We start from the raw sequence: 12,370 nt of genomic DNA on the forward strand, positions 1-12,370 counted from the left end.
TACTTCCTTTTTATTTTTGCTACCGCTTCTGGGTTCAGCTTATCATCTGTCCTGGGCCAGCTACCAACACCTTAGTGAGCCCAGATTGCAGGGTTTGGGGCTATTGCAGGTTTTGATGTGGACTTCTTTTCTTGGTTCTAAAAACAGGCTGGGCCATGAGGATTCAGCCCTGAGCCCTCACCACAGAGAAAAAGAACAAATAGGAAATAGTGGGTATCTGGTCCACCGGCCAAAGTGATGGGTAATGGTGTCAGAAGACAGGAGCTGAGCACCGAGAATGGAAGGATTGTATGAGGGTCAGTCTAGAAGGACAGCGAGGAAGAGCAGTCCATGCAGGGAAGCCACCCTTTCCTTTTCCCCCACCTATCCCAGGCCTGCATCTCTTTGAACCAGATGCAGTCGCTGGTACCACCTTTTTTGCTGAACCTCAAATGGTTTGACCCATTCATAGTGAGGGGGTTAGAGAGTGCCAGGGTAGGATCCCCCAAAGCTGAAGTCTGAATGGCTTTCAAAGCCCTGCGCAGCCCAGAGGGCTCTCAGGAGAGGCAGGCCAGCCCGGTGCACCTAGGAAGTGTGTTGTGGGGTATATGCACATTTAGTGTACGTGGGTGCTGGGGAGCCCAAGAGACAGATTCCCGGCATCTCTCACCGGGTCTCAGAGCATGAGGGGAGCAATATAACTGTTCTCCCCAGGGCTTGGGAAAGAGGGGTGCGCACTGGCACTCAAGAGGTAAGTTGCTTGTTTTCTTTTTTGTTTTTTTGTTTTTTTGTTTTTTTTTGTTTTTTTTTTTTTAAAGCTTTCTGCAGAGGCTCAGGACAGAAACGCAGCTATACACATACACGCACACCTCGAAACACTTTGTCAATTCCACCCCCCCCCCGCCCCGCCCAGGGAGCGCTTCTCAATTTCAGTAAAAAAGAGACGCCCAAACAGACAAACCTGCGAAACAACGACAAGACACATAGCTTTCTCGTGTGTATGGAGTTAACTGGTTAACCTAATCTGTCCATGTGTGTATGTATTCCATTTCCCTTTCTCTTTTTGGTCCTGACTGAAACTATGGTTCTAGAAATTATTCCACGAGCAAAGGAGCGAAAGGGACCTAGAGAGGAGGTCCAGGGGAGGAAGGAGCGCTCCCTTCCTAAAGAGCGAACCTTTCAAGTTCTCGCAGGGTCGGTGGTCGGGATTCCAGCGCACCGGGAGCGCTTGCCCCCGGCTCCCGCAGTGACGGGACGCCCCCTATCGGTCGCGCGGTCCTTGGGCCCGACCCGAGCCCTCTTTACCCCTGTGCTCCTAACCCCGAAACCCAGGTGCCTGGCCACCTTTCCCCCGCCTCTCAGATGCGGGGTTAGCATTTGCTCGGAGATTCCCGAAGTTCTGCACAAACCCGAACTGCCTCCTGCCTCCTCGGAGGCGCCCGGGGCTCTGGTCGGGTCCGATCCGCCAGTACGGGACGCTCCCTAGCGCGCTGCCGCTCGGAGGAAGGCGAGGGCGGCCTGCAGTGCGCTCGAGGCACCGGCTGCACCGAACAAACACAGAAACGTTCACACAGCCTGGGGTTCGCTTTCCGTCCCCGGCGCTGAGGTCTTTGGAGGCGCTACCTCCCCTGCACACTCCTGGTCCTCCCCGGCAGCTTCGGTTTCTAAAGGTTTATTCAGAGCGTCTGGCACGAAATCCTCAGGCTGGAATGCTGTAAATTGCTCTGGGAGCTTCTCTCCAGGAAAAAGTTCGCGGGTAACTCGGGTTGAAAACAGATGTTTCCCCTGATACCTCCTTAGTTTAAACGCTACCTAGGACCGAGACATGCAAAGTTTTCCTTTGCCCGTGTCCTCCCTGTTTTCCTTTCTTTTCCTTCGGCGCTGCCCCGTTTCCGTATAAGGCCTCCTTGTCACTGACGGCTATGCTTGGGGGTAGCACACGGTTTATATTCCGGATGTTCCCCCAGTGGATTTGACTTGGGCTCAAATCTGGGCCTCCTCTGCTCTTGCTGGGGAGAAGACGCTACTATCCTGCATTTTCCTAGCAAAACCCCTTTCACCTGGGGGCTTTTTCTGTGCTCTAACACTAGCCTCTGGGGAAAGGGATACCAACTTCCCTAAGAAATAACCTCTAAAATACCAAGGGTGGGGTTCGGGATGTGGGTGGCATTTGGCTCATCGATTCTACAATTCCTGAAGGCCTTCAGGGAATAAATGTCCGGGGCAGGCCTTGCTCTACGGCATTATCAGGCAGGTCTGCCAGTGAGATTAAGACAGAGGAGAAGGAAAGGTGACTGCACAGTTTTGTGGAAATACATTTTTTACTTTTAAATAAGTTTTCGACTTGGCAGAAATCAGATGCTTACAGCTCTCAAAATGGAATTTTCAGGGTGAATCTTAGGTCTTCATAAAGAAAAGGCATATAGTTATGCCAAAGGTTACAATCATCATTTCACTTTCTGCGGGTGGGTTGTTATTTCTGAAATTTTATTTAAAGAAACCTGACCATCAAAATTAGTCTATTTGGTGCTGAACACGGCCTCAGATACTCTTTTGCTGGCTTTCATATTTCCTTGATGGCCCAAACACCAGTTGTTTATGGAGAGGTAAATCGGAAAGTTAATTAGCTAAGACTATGTTATCAAAGGAGATTTATGTGAAGATTGAATAAAAGATTAAGCATGTCCTAGTCTTCAGAAACACATGCATACACACAGAGGAACATGCTGATAAAAGTGGGAAAAAAAGCATAAAGCAACAGTACACATTCAATATACAATGCCCCTGGATACAATGTAATCTTCCTCTCCTGGGCAAGATTCACAGGAAAAGATGGGAAAGAAGTAATAAAAACCAAGGATAAAATAAAATGAAATAAATATGATGTTAACATGATTTTTGAGTGGTAGACTCATACCTTCAATCTACATCTTTTCTGCAGTATAGCTGTATCGTTTTATATTATTATTATTTTATTATTAAAATGTTTAAATTATTTTAAGGTGAAATATGTAATAAAAATATTAGATCTAATGTCAGGGAAACTTTCGCAAACTAACTTACAGCTCTTCATTCAATTCTCACACTGAAAAGTAGATGGATGAAGCCACCGTTCAAATGAACCAAAGGTTTGAGTTCCGAAAAGGAAACCAATATTATTTTTTCTTACCTGTCTCAGTAAGTGGGCTGTGGCCCTCCTTGAATTGAGGGAAGGAGAGAAGTAATAGTCATGCCAACCACAGATGGTGACTTCCTAGCATGGCACAAGAGAAGAAAGAAGACGGTCCTTGGGGTGCTACTAGAATGAATTTGGCACCCGGATCTCTCTCTCTCGTTACATGTAATTTGATTGCTGTTGGGAGGTTGGTGCAGTTATGGATTGTTCCTCTTTTATGGGCTTTCTCAGTAGTTGGATTGAGCAGTTGTCAACTTTGCTTCCATCTGTGTGGGTCTGTGAAGGCCAGCACGCTGCCTTTTGGGTCCAGGGTTCGACAAATATTTCTGGTATATACTTAGCATCCTGTCCACTGTTTTTGAGTTTTGAGCACTTTTCTAGTATGTGAGACTATTATAGCAGGTAATTAACATAATTGGAAGAGATAAAAATAAAGAAATGACAACTCTTAGTAGCAATAATAACATGTCAACGTGAGTGAGCATAAACTCTTCGAGGGATGCCTAAATTAGATGCATCTGCATTTGTGGCCCTGGGAGCTATTTCATATATTTGAATGTTATTCTTGGAGGCAATCTCTGTTATTCCTGCCAAAAAGGCAAGCAGTAAACTACACTGGGGACAGGAGTCATGAAGAGTGGGTCACAGACCTGAAGAATCAGACCCTGGGCATTTCTTCTTGAGAATCCTTTGCTACACAGAGAGATAATTTTTTTTTTCTTTATAAAAAAGTTTTTAGGGGCTCCTGCCTCTGCCTTCGGCTCAGGTCATGATCTCAGGGTCCTGGGATCGAGCCCCACATCAGGCTCTCTGCTCAGCAAGGAGTCTGCTCCCCGACCCCCCGCCTGCCTCTCTGCCTACTTGTGATCTCTCTCTGTCAAATAAATAAATAAAATATTTTTTAAAAGTTTTTAATTCCAGTTAGTTAACATACAGTATTATATTAGTTTCAAGTGTACAATTTAGTGATTCTACACTTCCATACATCAACCAGTGCTCAACAGGACAAGTGCCCTCCTTAATCCCCATCACGTACTTAACCCATCCCCCATCCACCTCCTCTCTAGTAACCATCAGCATATTCTCTGTAGTCAAGAGTCTGTTTCTTAGTTTGCCTCTCCCTCCCCCCCTCCTCATTTGTTTTGTTTCTTAAATTCCACATATGAGTGAAATCATGATATTTGTCTTTCTTTGACTGATTTATTTCACATAGCATTCACTTTAGCTTCATCCATGTTGCTGCAAATGGCAGTATTTCATTTTTTATGGCTAAATAATATTTCACTGTATTTAAATACCACATCTTCTTCATCAATTCATCTGTTGATGGACACTTGCACTGCTTCCATAATTAGGCTTATGTAAATAATGCTGCTGTAAATATAGGGGTGCTTGTATCCCTTTGAATTAGTGTTCTTTTATTCTTTGGGTAAATACCCAATAGTGTAATCCAGGGTAGCTCTATTTTTAACTTTTTGAGGAGCCTCCATACTGTCTTCCAGAGTGACTGGATTAGTTTGCATTCCCACCAATAATGCATGTGGGTTCTTTTTCGTCTACAACCTCATCAACACATGCTTATTGTTTTGTTTTGTTTTGCTTTTAGTAATTCTGACAGGTGTGAGGTGATATCTCATTGTAGTTTTGATTTGCATTTCCCTGGTGATGAGTGATATTGGGCATATTTTCATGTGTCTGTTGGTCATCTGGAAAAATGTCTGTTCATGTCTTCTCCCCATTTTAATTGAATTATTCACTTTTTTGGCTGTTGAGATGTGCAAGTTCTTTATATATTTGGATACTAACCCTTCCTTTATTGGTTATGTCATTTGCAAATATCTTCTCCTGTTCTGTAGACTGCCTTTTAGTTCCGTTGATTGTGCCCTTCACGGTGCAGAAGCTGTTTATTTTGATGTCATTCTCATATTTATTTTTGCTTTTGTTTCCTTTGCTTCAGAAGACAGATCTAGAAAAAAGTTGCTACAGCTGATGTCAAAGAAGTTACTGTCTACACAGAGAGGTAATTAAGAATTAGATCTGTGAACTACTGATTATTTATGTGGATTAACAAATATGCTTCTAGTAAGTATGAGAGGATGAAGCATATGACAGCATGTGACAGTCATGGAGATGAGAAAGTGCTTAGTACTGCCTGGAGTTTGAGTCTTATGGTTAGAAACCAATTGCTTGCTTTTTGTCTCCACCTCAAGATGATACAGGGGCTCTGCATAAAGATAAAAGAATTATACAGAACTTGCTCCAATATTAAGCAGAGACAATGAAGAAGCATTTATATATTGTTGGTCCATCCAGCAACTATTTTAATAAGCACTTACTATATTCCAGAGGCGAGGATATAGCCCTGAACAAGGTAGGCAACACCATGGGCTCATAGAGATTAAGTGTTTCCTTCTACTTTCTCCTGCTGCTTCTGCCACAGATTCTAGCACAACGTATTTTCCTTATGTTTTCATGTCTCCTTTCAGCCTTGATGCAGAAGTTGCCCAGCCCATTCCAAAGAGTAATCTACATTTCACCATTCAGAAATAATCTATCTCCTGGCAGGGATGGACTAAAACCCAAGACAAAGTGTTCTGTCTGTGTTGACCCAGAACTGATGGCAAAATCAAGGGCTTAGTCCTCTGAAATAGTTGGCATGCGGCCAGCAGAGTGGATCTGGCCAGAAGGTAGCCAGACGGGAGCAACGTGTTGTTCAAATTACCTGTTATAAATCCACCTTTTACAATCCCTCTAGCATATGGGGTACTAGGGGGCTATGGCTTTGGAAAGAAGGAGCAGGAAGCGGGGGGATGCTTCTGCTGGTGGTTGATGCTGGCTTGAGAACCGAGTCCTGTGGGTGTGAGAATAGCAGTTGGCACAGAGAGCTCTCAGCCCTCAAGTGTTTGTAATATACACCTCTGTATCCCTTGTCAATTTCGCTTCCGAAAGTAATTCCAGAAGGAGGATGGTGGAGCTTCCTGAAAAGTGGGAGCTTTGTTTTACAGGGAGGGGTAGCATAACAGAGCAACAGAAATCCACTGAGACTGAGGTAATTAACCAGACCCAGGACCGCCCCTCAAATTTTTATGTGCATGGGAATCCCCTGGGGAACTTGTTAAAATGCAGATTCTGATTCAGCAGGTCTGGGGAAGGACTCAGGAGTTTGCATTCCAACAAGCTTCCTGGTATAGCTGTGCTGTGGGTCCTTGGCCACAGACGGACCAGCTCAGCCCTTCAAGGCCTGTTTCTCACTCAGCCTGCTGTCTGCCCCCAGACAGATGGTGGCATGTGACTTGAAAAAATGACTAGTGCTAAGCCCTTCTTCACATTTGTCTGTTCTCCCCTCATTGGCCTGTGACCGCGCTGACCCTCCCCTCAGCCTAGATTCCACCTTCCTGGCTCACAGGAGTCAGAACCTATCTGCAGGTGCAGGCGAAATAGTGCCGTAGCCCATGCTCCACCCAGAGCTCCCCCAACAGGTCCCATACCTCCTCTGCTCACACAAGTCTTCAGGAGACAGGGACCTCTCTGCTTGGCTAGGAGGGACAGGGGACCTGTGGCTATGATCAGTTTGCAATGTGGAAACTGTCCTTTCCCAAGCATGGAAAATGGCCTAAGCAAAGTTTCCATTGTTTTCACATGGCTTCAGAAAATGCCCACCAAGGCCCCTTAACTTTTCGTCTTAAAGAAGAGGTCCCATGGGACCCAGTCTGGTCTTGTCTCCCTGTGGACCTTTCCTAAATATCCCACAACCTTTTTGCTGATCCCAACACGCATTTTGCTTGAAGAAAAATGGAAAGATGTTAGAGACAGAGAAAGAACAAAAGTGAGAGAGAGACAGGGGATTCATGTTTACTGAATTTCCATATGGGTTTGCAGGTTTGCAGGTCCTCCTCCTGGAAAAAACCTGGGCCTCCCGTGATGGTGATTGAGAGTAGGAATTTTCTTCCACAGACTTTGACCTGATGCTGGACCGGTCCTGCCCACCAGTGCATGAGAAAAACAACATCATCAGAAGTAATTAAAACTGAACTCACAGACAATACCAAAGTGAACCCCCTGTTAAGAAACATACTGTTTCCCTTGCTTTGCCGCTCATGTATTTTTGTATAAAATAGAAAACGTTTATGAACTAAAATCTGAGTCTCCAAGGGGAGAGCAATTTAAAAATTCAGGATGTTTCTTCAATGCTTATTCTATTTGCAATATGCCCTCATAATTAATACTTAGACCACCTTTCCCTTGTGGGAATTTAAATAAGGCATTCATTCTGAAAAGGGCTCCTTCCTTCCAGGTAGGAATTGCTCAAAGGGAGGATATGTATTATTATTTTTTTTCTGTAGAAGCACATGAAGAATTAATGTCAACGCAGTGAGAATTTTAGACCAAGTACTTAACCTGGGTTTGATTTTAAAGCAGCGTGAGTTGTGATAGACTGGTGAGGGAATTGTATGAAGCTGCTTGGAACTGGATATAAAATACAAATTGGTTTTGCAGCTGTCTCTTTCACACCCAGCTAGTCCGTCACCACACGGCTTGCCTCTTTCAGCTCAAAGGACAGCAATATGTGATACTGAACTTAGATGTATTGTTTAATATCATATAAATAAATTTTTTTCTTTTCTTTTTCTTTTTTTGTTTTTAAAGATTTTATTTATTTATTTGATGGACAGAGATCACAAGTAGGCAGAGAGGCAGGCAGAGAGAGAGAGGAGGAAGCAGGCTCCCTGCTGAGCAGAGAGCCTGATGCGGGGCTCGATCCCAGGAACCTGGGATCATGACCTGAGCCGAAGGCAGAGGCTTTAACCCACTGAGCCACACAGGCGCCCCAGTTCTTTTCTTTTTAAAGAGATTTTTACATTTATTTATTTGGCAGAGAGAGGCGCAGTGAGAGAAGGAACACAAGCAGGGAGAGTGGGAGAGGGAGAAGCAGGCTTCCCACTGAGCAGGGAGCCCAAAGTGGGCCTCCATCCCAGGACTCTGGGATCATGACCTGAGCTGAAGGCAGCTGCTTAACTGCTGAGCTACCCAGGTGCCCTCATATAAAGAATTATATAGTCTGCATAATATTCTCCAAAGTAGTCTACATAAATGGGTCTATAGCTTTCACAATTATGAGAGTTTAGCTCTCCCCTTTAAAAGAGAAACCTGGTGAATTCATTCCTCGAAGTCTTCAAAATAAAGTGCTAAGTAGATGCTAATGATGGGAAACATCTGGTCTTGGTGGGAGTCCTGTGCCTCACCTCTGAGACCCACTCCCTTACAGTTCCGTAGAAACTGGAAGGAGAAGCCTTCTCTCTTCCTGGTTGTTTCATTCTTTTCTCCCTCTTGACATGTTGAATTTCAGAATTTTTTCTATGTTTCTCCCTGCATCTCCTAGTTGACACAGTTGAGGGAGAATAGAGAGGTTGTGGAAGGGCTAATATTTCACACGCAGGCCTGTCTGTGATGGGAACTTGAATTGTTGCTGTGGTCTTGGGAGTGAGAGATGCTAATAATCAGCCTCCAGCCTCTGGTCCTCCAGCCCTCCCATCCACACCCAGGCCCTCTGACCCAGATCTCTTCCCCTTCCCCACAGACCTTCCCTTAGTGAGATGGAACAGTTCTCAAAAACCTTGGGAGGAAGGAAAATGCTCACGGGTATAGTGTCCATTTATTGGCACCGTGTGTATGGGTGTGTGGTGTATCTACAACATGTCCAATATCAAAAGCCCAAAAGAATGTGGTTAAATAAACATCAGCCCAACTTTATTGTGGAATATTATGCAGCTGTTATACAGAATGACCTCAATCTTTCTAATATCATGTAAAATGTGTATATATTTATGATGAAGGGTTAAATAGTTGCAGGATAAGGTGATTTGATTTAGTTTTGATGAAAATAAACCATGAGTCTGTCTGTGCATAAAAAAGATTTGAAGGTCACATGAAACTGTTAACAGTGACACCCCAGAAGTTGGGCCCTTGGGGATGTTTGGGAGAAGACCTTCCCTTGCGTTTTATACATTCTTCATTTTTTACCATCATCTCTTTTGTCTTTGTCATTAAATACCATTTTATAACAATGAATAAGACTTGAAAAAGTCACTGGATATCACTGGATAACTGACAGACTGCACACAAATATCTCTGATTCTTATTAAGCTTTTCTTATATGCTTTTCTGCATCTTATTTTGGAGAAAAAGAACAAGTCTGTTGGAAGAAAGAGATTGTATTTCCAAGAAAAGAATCAAATTGGGAACACCCACAGGCCAAGAGAAGATAGGTAACAAAAAAGAAACCACTAAGATTTGTTAATCTGACCTAATTAAAAAAATTAAAAAGTGGATTCACAAGGTGGACTTAAAGAACCAGCTAGTACTTAAATGGCTGTGGGTCTTAATTGCTTATGGACCTCAGGAAGTGAAAGGATCGAAATGCAGGCGCTCTGTGGTTTAGTTTAATTAATATTTATGACTGCAGAAGAAAATTAAATAAGGCAAACGGTGTAATTTTAAACAGCCTGTGGTCGTGGTTAGCAGGACTCACAACAAATTCAGAGGCAAGAATGAGGGATCTGTGGGAATGGTGTGATTTCAGTTTTCTTCATGTCACCAATCCGTGTTCTTTGCTGTGTGAGACCTCCAACAGGGATGTCTCAGAATGTCACAGTGATTGTTTCCACTTACCTTCTTTGCACATTTTCATGTCTTTGTGACTGATTGTCCAAAGGAAAATTTTCTTGTTTGGTGGGGGAGCGGTTATGCTTCAAGACATTAGCTCTGGGGCTATCTATAATTGTTGTGTTGGGTATTTCTAGGGTGTGTATTTGCCATTTACTGATTCTTTGCATGGATTGATGATATGAGTTTTTCCATCTGGGAGCTGAGTGTTGATTAGATAGCATCAGTTCCTAAGATGGAGAATCTGGAAATTGGTTCAACTTCTGCATGCTAGTAAATGTTTATTGAGTAGGTGAATGGATGACAGATGGATGGATGGATGGATAGAAGAATAGAGGACAGATGTTATGCAACATTAATTTAAAACTCATATTTTACCTGGGAAGACTGGTTTTGGAAGGATCAAATCAGACTACAACAAATCCTAGCTAAGTGCTTTTCAAATTTCAATTGAGGGTTTATTAATATGCTTTGACAGCAGTTTATTCCATTAAAACTATCATTAAATAAAGGAAAGGAATACAAAAGAATCTTTCAATGCATTTCATATAGCAAAGACATGTGTCTTTTTGAAAAAAAAAAATTTCCATTATTAATGTGTGTGTATCTGTTTCAGGATAGAAAGTGCATTTCTTACTGTGGGTTCTCATCCATGAACCTGAAAAAATTGGGTATACTGGAGACTGAGGACTCATTAGCTCTCCCTTCAAAGAAGCTTCAGATTTTTCATCTGTAAAACCAGAAGAATAACAGAAGCTGCCTCCCTGGCCTGGGTGAGGATGAAATCAGTTGAGGCACACGATGATAGCTCAGTCCACTGCCCGGTACATCGGGAACATGGATCAGTGTTGTTTTCCTTCTTGTATCCTGTACAGTTTCTCAGCAACACACTGGAGGAAGAGCTCAGCATTTTACAATTTCTCCTCTCAACTGTAATAAAAAAACAACCTTCTTAAAGGAAAATGGTATTTGTTCAAAATGATACTGTAAATTTGAAACAATCACTCTGATGTAAATGCTGTGCTTACCTCTGGGCCAAGGGCAACTCCAACTTTAGCAAATGGGTTCTCCCATCTTGTGATTCTTCGTAGCAAAGAGCTAGAAGCTGAGGAGCCTGACTCAGCTGACAGTCTGAAGCTTCAGTTTGCTTTAATTCCATGGCTTTCCTCCCTTTGAAGGCTAAGTCAATTCAGCATTTCATTTTTTTGTGCAGATAATAACCCCAATCATTTCCAAGCCCTTTACCCCTTTTCCTTCCTGCTCTCTTCCTAATGTCCAGAAACCTTAGCTTCCACATGGTTTTGCAACTCTCCTCTTTACCTTCACGGTAATATGTTGCTCACCATTCTTTCTGACTCCCTTCCTATTCCTTTCATCTCTATACTATGCTGTTCTCTCACTCGCAAAGCTAACTTTGCAGGTGATGTTCTCCGGGTTACCCAAATCTGGCAGAAGCTTCCTTCATTCATTTTTTCAGAAAGATCCTCAGCTACCATGGCCAGGCTGCTGCTCCTCCCACCGGCTGTTTCAGCCCAGCCTGGAGAACTTGGTCTGGGAAAAAACATTTACCAACTTCCATCTTAGATAAAATACAAACCAAACCAAAACAAAACAGCAAACACTTCTACTTGGATTCAGGTAACTTGAAAGAGCTCACTCTCTTAAGCTGATCAACATAGCCACCTGTTCCATGAGAAAGTGAAAACCTTGCTCTTAGCAATGGAAAGTTCTCCCCTTTTCCATGGGACCTGATTGGGTGGTGAGCAGGAACGGAAGTTCCCATAAGGAGCTGCTGCTTTGCTCATTGCTTGGAAAAACAGAAAAAGTCAGGCTGGTATAAAGAAAGTGGGGCTTGGGGCGGTGGAGGGAAAGAAAGCAGGAGCACGTGATGGTGTGTGAGGGGAGAATTATGCCTTTGTTAACTTTTTAAAAAGGTTTTATTTATTTACTTGAGAAAGAGAGAGAGGAAAAAGAGTGGGATGAGAGGCAGAGGGAGAGGCAGACTCCCCACAGAGCAGAGAGCCTGACTAGGGGCTTAATCCCAGGATCCCGAGATCATGACCAAGACGAAGACAGATGCTTAACCCACTGAGCACCCAGGTGCCCCACTTGGTTATCTTTCTTATAACATTGCTCAGAGTTATTCTTTCCCTGAAATGGTATTTTAGCACATAGATCCATATTACATCCCAATTAGCTTTTTCTACACAAAGGTATGTCTTGGGGATATGGGATTCTCCCATTTTAAAACATGCACAGCGACCTCTTATTTTTCACTACAGTACGATATATACATTCCACCAGTATTTAGTTAGTTTACTACTGCTGGTGTCTCAGATGAGCTCCCTAGAAGCAGAGTCTGGAGGGCTGGAGCTCATTTGCTTGTGATTTACTAAGCTAGTCATCCCAGGTAAGGGATGGGGGAAGGAGGCAAAGACCAGCAAAGAACCATCTTGGGCAAAGCCCTGCAGACAGGAGCTGTATGAGTTCTCACTCCTGGGCCCATCATTGGTTAAGGCACATCCTGGGGTCAGATCACACATTCTCTGGCAC

Source organism: Enhydra lutris, unplaced genomic scaffold (assembly GCF_002288905.1).
Source record: "Enhydra lutris kenyoni isolate GAN:26980312 unplaced genomic scaffold, ASM228890v2 scaffoldscaffold6, whole genome shotgun sequence".
In the NCBI taxonomy this organism is placed as follows: domain Eukaryota; kingdom Metazoa; phylum Chordata; class Mammalia; order Carnivora; family Mustelidae; genus Enhydra; species Enhydra lutris.